Genomic DNA, 11,239 nt, shown 5'->3' with positions numbered 1-11,239 from the left:
TGTTGGTGTGTGTGTCTGTGTGTGTGTGTGTGTCTGTGCGCGCGCGCGCGCGTGCTACATCTCTTCCCTTCTTTTCATGCAGCATCAGAAGAAGCAATGGCAACGCGCATATCCCACAAATTTCAAAGGCCGATGATACAATTTTTATTTAATAGCCATTAAATTAAAAAACTGCTTCAATATATGGCTTTCCTTTCTTAATAGAGTATGCTTATTTTTTCTCTATATTTTATCATAGTAAGACTCAATAAAAGTGCCCAAATTTCAACCAATAAGTGGAAGGGTGTATTCCACTTTTTTGCCTTCTTAATTTTCTTATACACCCTCCTTTCTTACATGGTATCATAGCTAGGTTCTATCTAAGCAATGGCAAACAACTATTAAGAGAGCACTAATTGACTTCGGCAAAGGAAAGTAAATCTATTCACCCTCCACTTTACCAAGTTATACCATCATTCTGAAAGTCTTCATAGACCACTCATCGCTCCAAATCACTTTGTACAAACTAAATGGAAAGATATTCTTTCAATAGTCTCGCTCACTTTGGAATGTCGATATGGGAAGACAGATAATTGAATATGTAAATGATACCATCCATCAACCTGAAATAGTTGGCCCTTCTTTTCCATTATGGGATACCAAAAATGCCTTGATTCATCAATTTAATGGAAGAAAACATTGGATCAATATATTTGGTCTATTGCACCACACCACACAAGCAAGTCAACATCGAGCACTTAAATCTTGCAAATTCTACTCAATTGTGTGAACAATAGGATCAAACTTGTAATTTCAACCAAACAAGCATGAGTGTCACAGAATACTTCGCAACTTTCATAAAAAATTTGGCAAAAACAATATGTTTTTGAGCCAAATAATTAGTGGAAATAGTATACAAGTTAATGCATCAAACTAATAATGAAAAATAAGAACCTACAACTTTCTTGCAAATCACAATGAAGTGTATAAGAAAATCCTTGTATTTTCCAAAATCAAAGCAGCAATTGCTAAAGTCCGAAGTAAAGAAGGAAGAAAAAGAATAATGCTCAAAAACAAATAATGCTTGGCGATATCAAAACATCATCATAGCAAAAGGATCCGCTCTTGCCATAAAAAATCATGAGCAAAGCCCAAGGAATTACCTAAGGCATTGAAAGAGAGTTAATCATTGATGTGATGGCCATAAATCAACTAATTACATAAGAAAAAAACTGTTGAAAACTCCATGAAAAAATCAATAAAATTAAAAAAATCCTAGAAATCATCACAAAGACATTCAAGCTTGTCAAACTAAAAGTGAGGGACTAAAAATGAAAAGCAGTGAAAACCCTGGTAATATTCCTTTAGGCAAATAGCAGTTGGATCTTTTATGCAAAACACTCACTGCTTAAAAGCTACCAGCTCCTCCCTTCCAGCCTAAAAAAAAAAAACATTTTCTCTAGCTCTTAACTGTACTAAGGGAAGCTGAGAATCCTAAATTATTGATTCAGAAGTATTAGACAACGAGATACAGTGTTATCGCCTATTCTACTCTCATGCTCCCTCCAATGAAATCCTCAAAATCAAAATTTTTTATGGACTTCCGTCCCTTATTATTGTAGCAAGGGCCATTAGAATAAATTATGAGCTTCATCTGAATTTTATCAAACATGCTACAAATCTCTCTTGCAACCTCTTGGTAAGCAAAATAGCAAAAAATCACAATCAGTCTTATCAAAATAAATTGAATTTCAGGACAGATCAGAGAAAAAGATTAACAATGCTAATGACGTCAAAGGTTTATACTACTTTGACGAAAATTCCGAAGAGAGCAATCGTGCCTTTAATATCAACAAAAAGTATTTTATTCTCAAAAAAGGGATCAAATTAAGTTTACATATTGTAGGTCAAGTCAACCTAGTTTTCTTTATCCTCAAAATTTATTTTCTTTTTTGTCAATCAATAAAAATATTCTTTGTAAAATCTATCAACTAGTCAAACACCAAAGAGAAATCTTAGCCACAAAACCATTTTCAATTGTGCATTATGACATTCATACATTTTAGACCATTGAAGTCTCAAATTCTTAACTCCAAATGAAAATTCATCACTTTTATGAATGATCGCACTATTGTGTTGTGGTTATACTTATTAGAGGATAAATTTAATGCAGAATAAAATTTTAAAAACATTCACAGTATGTATAAAACCTAATACTCTGATAAAATCCAAATCCTTTACTCAGGTAAAGGTAAGAAGAATTTTAACCACATCTTGGAAAGTTAGCAAAATCATAATAATATTACACATCAAAGTCAAATTCCTAGTCGACCCTACTTAGTGTGCTAAAGGCTTGTTGCTGTGAAGTCAGCTTCCCAACACTCCTTAGCAGAATAGTATAGTTGAAAAAATAGACATCTCTAACGTTATAATCAAATCGGGTTGTTAGCTTGATACCAAACCATAGATGCCAACCCAAGCCCCAAAACCTATCATCTCTCCTCATCTCGTGAACCTGACATGTTCCTTTCAAGAAAATCATGTGAAGTCACATCTACTCTCCAATCAATGCGCAAAATACGCTAGGATTTCACACTTCCAACCACCTCTAGCCAATATATAAGATCATCATGGACTAGGGCATTACCAACAACAAGCCTCCTCATCTTCTTATACTTTGAGACCGTTCTCTCCCAAAAACTCAACTGCAAAGTCTTTCCTCTTCAATCATAAGACCTCCCTTCATCCCTTTTTTTTTCCTCAAATAAGTAAAAGGAACAATAAGAATTATTCCTCTTCCTCTCTCATTATCTATCCTCTTCTTCTTATTCCTTGTCTAGTCTTTGAGAACATAATCATATAATTTCTTCTATCCTTAACTATTATTTATATTAGATTAAGTTAAAAATCCAAACTATTTAGCTACAAAAAGTTTCCTGTGTTTTATGATCTAATAGATTTTAAGAAAATAATAATTTAGTTTCTAATCTTATATCATCATAATGATTATTAGACTAGGTGATTTGAAAGTAATCTATTTTGTATAGGTTTAAGGCTCACAAGGCATTTATTTAAGTCTTAAGGCATGTTTGGTCGAGCGTAAAAGAGTTGTACTGCATTTTAATATCGTGTGTTTTCATTTTTCTCATGTTCGGTGTCAAGGAAATTTAATACAGAAGAATTATCCGTTGAACCTCTTATTCATCAAATCACTGTTTCTCCATGACTTCTCAATTCACTCAAATCAGGCGCATTCTAAATACAGCTACCGTCAGCTGGCTTCTCGTCGACCACCACCACTGCTCACAGCCCCACGCCACAAAACTCGGCAATCGCCGCAACACACCATTACAGTAATCAATTGGCAGCCGCAGACAGATGCATTACTTTTGAAATACATATTTTCGTTTTACCTCAAACCAAATAAAAAAATGAAGTCATTCATTCATTTTACACCAAACCACACAACTCTAAAGTATTTCAACAGCACTACGTTACTCCTGCATTTATTTTATACTGCATTACTTTTTTTGACAAACCAAAGAACCCTTTAAAGTAATCAAGTTTCAGTGGATTAGGTCTTATTTTAACATGCATTTGTACGCTTATTATAGTCTTAGAAACTAATTTAGGACTCTATTGTATAGGAACTTTATAATTATTGACTTTTGTAATTGTCTGTCATGAGGCAGTGTTAGTTGGAACTCAAATAGAAGTTAAGCAATATGAGTTATTAAGAGATATGTGTATCATTCATAGTTAGACGTGTTATCCTTAATGTGTGTACTAGAATCTTAAATATTTTTTAGGTTACCAATCCAACATTTATTCTCATTTATTTGTTACATAGAGGCTTGTAGATATTTTTAATGTTCACATTAGCAGATCAAGCAACATAGATAACGTTATTATGATTTATTGATACACAAATTTTTATAGCTTGAATTGACTCCTATTACGATGAGACTTAAATAAATGACTGGAGTTTATATTGATCTTGACTTTGAATAGCTTGAATTTTCAATAGGTGCTTTCTAAACAAAATATGACTGGAGTTTATATTGATCTTGACCTTTGAAACCTATTCAAAGTCGAGATATATTCCTTCATTGTATCTTGTGTTATCAGGACGTACTGCATCTGGACTTGATGTGTGAAATCTAAAAAAGCTAGATTTATTATGCTCAACACTAACATCCCTACATAAAATTGAAGTGATGTCATCCTCATAGTATGCTAGCTTACAAATTATTGGCCTATAAATGTACTTTAGTTTAAAATTCTAATACATATGCTTCCCAAAAGTCTTCCTAATACATGTATCATTTATAATCATCCAATTGTAGTCTTTGGGTGCCCTAAGTTTGTCCATAATCAAACAACTAATAAAAATAAACTTGATCCTAGAACCTTTAAATGTGTTTTGCTCGGTGGTGTAAATCAAAAGAGGTATAAATATTATTCATTGACAAAATGAAACATTTGTATCCATGGACATCGCTTTCCTTAAGAATAAACCCTTAGAAAAAATTCCCATAGGTGAAAATAGATTAGGAATAAACTTTAATATTAATTCCCCTAAAATTTTTCAACCCGTTGCTACCACCAACCCTCTTATACCAAATGACATTGAGGTTAACGAAACATTTATCCATTCAAACAAAACATCTCCCTAACTTCTGTATTTACTCTCAAAAGAATAATCTACATATAAGAGAAACCATTCTACCTCCTAAAACAAGTCATGAATCTACATAGGTTCGATAAATTCATAGAATCCTATTTCTTGTGAGAGCTCAACAATCTTTAGCAAATAAGTGGCTATTCTCCAAAAAAAAAAAAAAACTTGGTCTCCAAGTTTATTGAAATTGAAATTCTAAGGAAAATAGATGTCCTGAATAATCCCAAATGGTGACAAGTAGTTGAACAGAAGTTGAAAATTCTTAAACAATGTGGCATCAACTCAAAGGGGTAAGAAATAAAATGTTGTGACTAAAACAAAACTTAGGTCCAATGAAATTAGTGAATTAATTTGGCTTAAGCCATTCCTAGAAGAAAACTATCAAACTATAATGATAGTATATTATGATAATAAAACTGCATCAACACAGCAGTCAATCTTATCCATTATAATAGAATCAAGCTTGATTAGTTAGATTTCAAAAACCAACCTGAGGGGGAGTGCTAATTGTTGCAACCTATAACACGACAACTAGAAGCAAATGTGCCTGGATAGAAGGCTAAATGGCTCCTGCTAGAAAACTATTGCAATATGTAATTTTCTTCATTATAAAATGCATCATAGTTAAAAAAATTTGTATTACATGACTAGCTTTGGCTGGAAATTAAACAGATCAAGGAAGAGCCAAAAGATTGCAATCACAATTAAAACAATAGAAAGAAGTTTTGGTAGGTTGTTAGTGATATCGGAGGTAAACCAAACCACAACAAAAATACAAATATTACAAGCACGATACGGGAAAGCAGGAAATAGAATAGAGGACAAACAAATATGACAACATAAGCAATAAGGCATTAGTGGGGGAAGACGATGTTGGACGGCGATTGGTGGCTGAGAAAAGAGGGTTGTGGCTGAAGGGAGGTGGCAGGAGGGATGGAAAGCAGCTGAAACAGTAAGGCAGCTTAGGGCGGCAGTCAAAATAGCAGTTGGTTGTTATTTGGAGCTGTTGGACAGCAGAAAAACAGCAAAGTGAAGGCATTGCGTGTTGTGGTAGCAAAGGAGAGTGAAGGCAGCGAGGACGAGGGAGGATAAAGTCATTGAGGCGGCTGGAATTACAAAAAAACAGTATATTTTTATTGTTCTGGGTGGTGGCAGAAACACGTAGTGATAGTAACAGTGTCGAACCGCAACTCGAGTGGTGCAAGAACATCGTTGAAGGCTAGATTGGCAGCTACAGTGAAGGCCAAAAAGGTGGGGTTACTCTGGAAAAAATAAGACAGCAACCAGGAGGATGGACGGAGAGATAAATATCTCGACGGGGTCGTGGAGGCGATCACCACCTGGACAAAGAACGGTAGGAACACTACCTTAATGTCGAATACAGCCCTCAAGAGGGAAAATATTCAGACAAAAGTAAATTCAGATTTCATAAGACTGCCCCTCACTCAAAATACAACCTCTCCTATTTATAAAGAGACATAACATATCTTAGAAAACATTTAAAATAAGGACAATAAAAATTAGATTTCAGATTTGAGAAAAGAATTTAAATTAAGAAGGAGAAAAAATCAGACTTCAGTTTTTAGGAAATGTTTAAATTAGAAAAGAAAATAAAAATTGGTTTTAAGTTTTATGAAAGGTTTTTAATTAGGAAGGAAAACAAAAAATCAATTTCAACTTTAGCAAAGATTTTAAATTAGAAAAAGCCTATGAAGAAAAATAAGAAAAGAATGAAATGAAAGAAAAAGGAATGAAGGGAAAACGGGAAGTAGGGAAGAGGAAGGAGGGGGTGGCACCCCGCTTCTTTGAGGACTGGTTGGTCCTCTCCCGAACCCCACGTCAGTCTCCCGGGGTTGGAGTAGCTTTCACCTCACCTGTCAAAGCTTCTAGTCCCTTGTCTTTAATCATGGCAGCACCTGAATCCCATTGTCGACTATACTGCCTCCCAACGCACTTGGGAGGGCTCTCAGTCCAATCTCTTGGGACAGAAATCTCTTGCATGATGATGGACGTGGTGGTAAAGAATCGATTGTCGCTAAAACCGGTCCTGCTACTCTACTGGCAATGACTCCTATCTCATCGGGTGCTACCGAAGGAAGTAGAATAAGGTGTTTGTCGTCCTTGGTGAATGAATATGCGTTTCTGAATCCATCATGTCAATTCTTCCAGTTAAGTTGTCACGTTCTTCCTAGCAGAAGGTGGCAGGTGTCCATGAAGACCACATCACACCGTACCTGATCCTGCAGCTGACTCCCTATTGCAAACTGTACTACGCATTGCCAGTCAATATTGATCCTATTTTTCTTCTTCAGCCACATTAATGAATATGGTTGGGAATGCCTCTAAGTCGTGAGTCACAGATTCTTTACCATCTAAGTCGATGCCACATTTTTACTACTACCGCTGTCGATGACAAGTCTACAAACCTTTCCATTCATAGTACAGCAGGTATAGAAAATATTGTGGCCAAGCGACTACAGATCCCTTGTGTTCTCGACCTGCAGAATCCGTCGAATCACGTGTTTCTCGCTCATATGGTGGAAGTTCGATCCTTCTCCCTTGTTTTTCAACGTCTTGTTCCTCACTAATCTCTTCTACGGCTCCCTGCTCGATAAAAGATACAACTCTGCTCGTTGGGATGTTGGAGGCTATGTGCCCAAATCCGCAGCATTTAAAGCATTTCTGGTGGGTACTGTAGTCAGTTTCTTCTCACTAGTGGTGGCTTTCTCCGTATCTGAACCAATTTTCTCAAATTTCTACGGTGTGCTCCTGCTAGTGTCTCCAACTGTGGGTGGCTGCCAAGCTGGTGGTGGTTGTTGATTTTGCTTCTGTTGTCTTTCTACTTTCAATGTTAGGTTATGAACATCCTCTAGCATCCAGCATCGCTGCAACTGCACCATATTGTTAATACTAAGCTTCAAGCCCCCAAAATATCTGGCTACTGTATTTCGCTCTGACTCAGCCACGCCGCACTTCAGATGTAAGTGGTCGAACTGAGTTGTAACCTCCTCCCCTGAAAGGTCTCTCTGTTGCAGATTGTTGAATTTCAAAAAAATCTCTCGGCAATAATGAGGAAGAAACTTCTTCAATGTGGTTTTCTTCATCTCTCACATCTGATAATCTTTCTGTCGCCTTCTCACCGTCTCTGTCGTTAAACATTTTCCCACCATAGGGAGGCACTTTTCTTCAATTTGATAGCAGTTAATTTGACCCGCATCTCTTCGAGCACATCTTTGTACTAGAAGTTATGCTCAACTACCTGTAGCCATTCTATAAATTCATATGTATTCATGCTCCCCTCAAGCTCTAGTAAATCTACCTTGATCCCACAGTCTTGGTGCCCTCCAAATGACATCTCTTCTCGGAAAGTTTTCGTATGAGGGGCGCGGTCTGATATTGTATTTTGAAACTCGTGGCCTATCTTCTTTATCGTTGAAATTATCCCTATGGAAGGGATTCAGATCAACTTCTCTCTCTCCCCTTCGACTTTTCAAGTCTCGGTCGAAGGTAACTTCTTCCTGTGTCAGTTCTTCCATCAGTACAATTCTTTGTTGGAGGCGACGAAATCTAGCTGTATCCTTCCCAGGTAAACTCGAGCATATTTCTCCTTGGCAACATGTTTAATTATTTGGAATATGTGAAAGAAAAGAAAGAACAAAGAAAAAAAGAGAAAAAAAATGGTGTGGTGGATTGAGTAGAGGCAGATACTAGAAACCTTATGATAGGATTAAGGTTGGGTTAGCTCTGATACCAAATAGTACCGAAGTTAATCTAAACCAAAACGAAAACACAAATAATATTTCTGAATTCCAAGCATATTACAAATACGATACGGGAAAGCAAGAAATAAATGACAAACAACTAAGACAACATAAGTAATAAAAGGCGTCCGTGGGGGACGACGAGGACAGAGATTGTTAGACAGCGGTTGATGGCAGAGGAAAGAGGGTTGTTGATGGGAGGTGGTCGGAGGGATAGGCAGCCGCTGGAACAACAAGACAATTTGGGGTGGCAGTCGGTTGTTGTTTGGGGCTACTGGAAAGCAGGAAAACAGCAAAGTGAAGGTGTTGCGTGTTGCGCCGGCGAAGTTGTTGGGACAGTGAGGGCAGTGAGGACAAGGGAGGATAAGGCGATGGGGGTGTTCGGAATTGCAGAAAACAGTAGATCCTTTTTTTCAGCGGTAGCAGCAAGGGTGGCGATGGTAACGGCGTCGAACCACAGCTGGAGATGTGAAAGAAAGTCGTCGGAAGCTGGATTGGAGGCTACGATGAAGGTCGGAGATATGGGGCTATTGTGGAAGAAGTAGGACAGCAGCCGAGAGGATGGAAAGAGACATAAATATCTTAGCGAGGTCAAGCTACACCTGGAGCACCACCCGGACCAGTAGACACGATCACCACCTCGGATAAGAGACAGTCGGAGCACTACCTCGACGTCGGATACAACCCTTAAGAGAAAAAATACTCAAACAAAACTGAATTCATATTTCGTAAAACTGTCTCTAACTCAAAGCACAGCCTCTCCTATTTATAAAGAGACATGACTTATCTTAGGAAACAATTAAAATAAGAAGTAGAATAAAAATCAGATTACAGATTTGAGGAAAGGATTTAAATTAGGAAGGTGTATAAAAATCGGATTTTAATTTTTAGGAATTGCTTTAAATTACAAAGGAGAATAAAAATCATATTTCAATTTTAGGAAAGGTTTTAAATTAGGAAGGAAAACGAAAAAAATATTTCAATTTTAGCAAGGGTTTTAAATTAGAAAAGGCCAAGGAAGGAAAGTAAGAAAAGAAGGAAAGGAAAGAAAAAGGAAAAGAGGAGGGGAGGAGGGAGGAGGGAGAGGAAGGCGGCAACCCCCCTTCTTTGAGAACCTTCCTATCCTTTCTCGAATCCCGCATCAGTCGGGGTTCTTGATGATCAAATTTCAAGTAAATTTTGAAAGTCCAAATGGTTGTTTGAATAGCCAAAAGATGATTATGTGCTATATGTGGTGTGGACAGAGATGGACGCTTATGCTGCATATCTATTGATTTGCTCCCTCAAAGACCATTCATGGTCCTTTTGGTAAATTTCTGCTTTAGCATGCAATTTTGTTTGAGAAGCATTTGACATCAACTTATTTCATTCTTCCAAATATTGTTTCACTAGGGTAGTATCGTTTGAGGTGGCGGGTTCATTTCTTGCTAAAAACTATGAAGGACAAAAGACATGAGCGGTTTGTAAGAATAAAGGAACTCGGGCCACTTTAGTTTAATTGTTGACTAGTACAAATGAATACTGGAAAATGTCTTCAAAGATTTTTTTCCAATATGCCTTTAGAACGTAAATTCATTGAGAAAGTGTTAAAGAAAATGTTTAAGTCGCTCAATCTCAATCTATTAGCCAGCATCTGAATAATAATTGTCAACACTACTCATAATACAAACAGCAACTTTAGACAATATTCCATTATCCCTCTCTAAAATGGTCCACCCTAATAATTTATATATTGTTTAGCAGCCGTATAAAACAATAGTTTCGCAGAAATCCACAACCAGAAAACACAAAAGGAGCATGGCCAGCTACATTTTAATCCAGAAATCTTACAGTCATACAGTTTCTTTCCCCTAACCTAGTGCTTAAGTGATACGCAATAGTCTTCCCACACGGGAGTCTACCTACTCCAACAAAAAGACTCGTCCCTTCGCATCTATTTTCAACTAAAACCTGGCAATCTCCTCGCCGCTACTTCACGCAGGATCAATAAAGAAACAGAATTAAGACATCAATTACACTCGATGTGACATTTTGAATCTCTGAATCCCATTGAAAGAAAAATGAAAAATAACCTATTAAAAGCCTTCAATCTCTTACTGACCAACACTTCGTCCACGATTGACAAGGTCAACTCTGAATAGTAAAATCACTTTCCCTTGACTACACATTACACAAAACCAAAGCCTACAACGACTCAAACACATCAAGATACATTTCCACTCAAAACCACACGATCAATCACCTTACCACCAAAATCACATATTATCGCCCCAGATCTCACTCTACAGAATCCCACAGATCTGAAGCTCAACCGCAGATGGAAACCCAACGACTTCAAAAACACAACATTCCACTCAGGACACTAAGAAAATAAACATAAATAAATAAACTATGCGGCTTACCTTGCAAACGGAGGCAAACTCCCCTACTCGGAGAAAACCCCCGCCAGCAGATCAGCCAGTGAAGCCTCGAATACGCTCACCAGCTCAAACAACCACAACCACCGCTCTCCACTGCTCACAACACCAGGGCCACTACGACTCGACCCTCACTTCAACCCTAGATTCCCACCCCGCCATTCTTGCCGAGATCCCTCCGGCCAAGCCCGCGCTTTCTCTGCCGAGTAAAACTACCCAACCCTCACTGCTCGCAAGAATGCTTTACTTCCGAAGCTCCCACCACCTTATTCGAAGCAATCTGGATCTCTGATCCTAAGAAATGGAGAGATTCGTAAAGCGAAGGAGTATGGGGACGATGGAGAGAGACTGAAGGTGTGCCTCAGGCGCTGCCTAAAAAGAATTTTAAGAATATGCAAAAA

At 37.5% G+C, this 11,239-nt stretch overlaps 1 protein-coding gene across 3 annotated transcripts in view; it reads right to left on the bottom strand.

Moving 5' to 3' along the window:
• The window catches only part of LOC110029599 (mitogen-activated protein kinase kinase kinase YODA), a 48,653-nt gene extending 37,414 nt beyond the window's left edge, over window positions 1-11,239 (bottom strand). For 2 of the 3 annotated variants that reach the window (XM_020731953.1, XM_020731954.1), the window contains exon 1: window positions 10,824-11,239. The gene's annotated coding sequence lies outside the window, so the exon portion shown is untranslated. Of the gene's footprint in view, window positions 1-5,150; window positions 5,178-10,823 lie in introns of those variants that run through there. The other variant, XM_020731955.1, reaches the window with a different exon arrangement.

This window comes from Phalaenopsis equestris, unplaced genomic scaffold, assembly GCF_001263595.1.
Source record: "Phalaenopsis equestris unplaced genomic scaffold, ASM126359v1 Scaffold000598, whole genome shotgun sequence".
In the NCBI taxonomy this organism is placed as follows: Eukaryota; Viridiplantae; Streptophyta; class Magnoliopsida; order Asparagales; family Orchidaceae; genus Phalaenopsis; species Phalaenopsis equestris.
The sequence above is the reverse complement of the archived record's forward strand: the minus strand, read 5'-3'. Positions and strand labels throughout refer to the sequence as shown.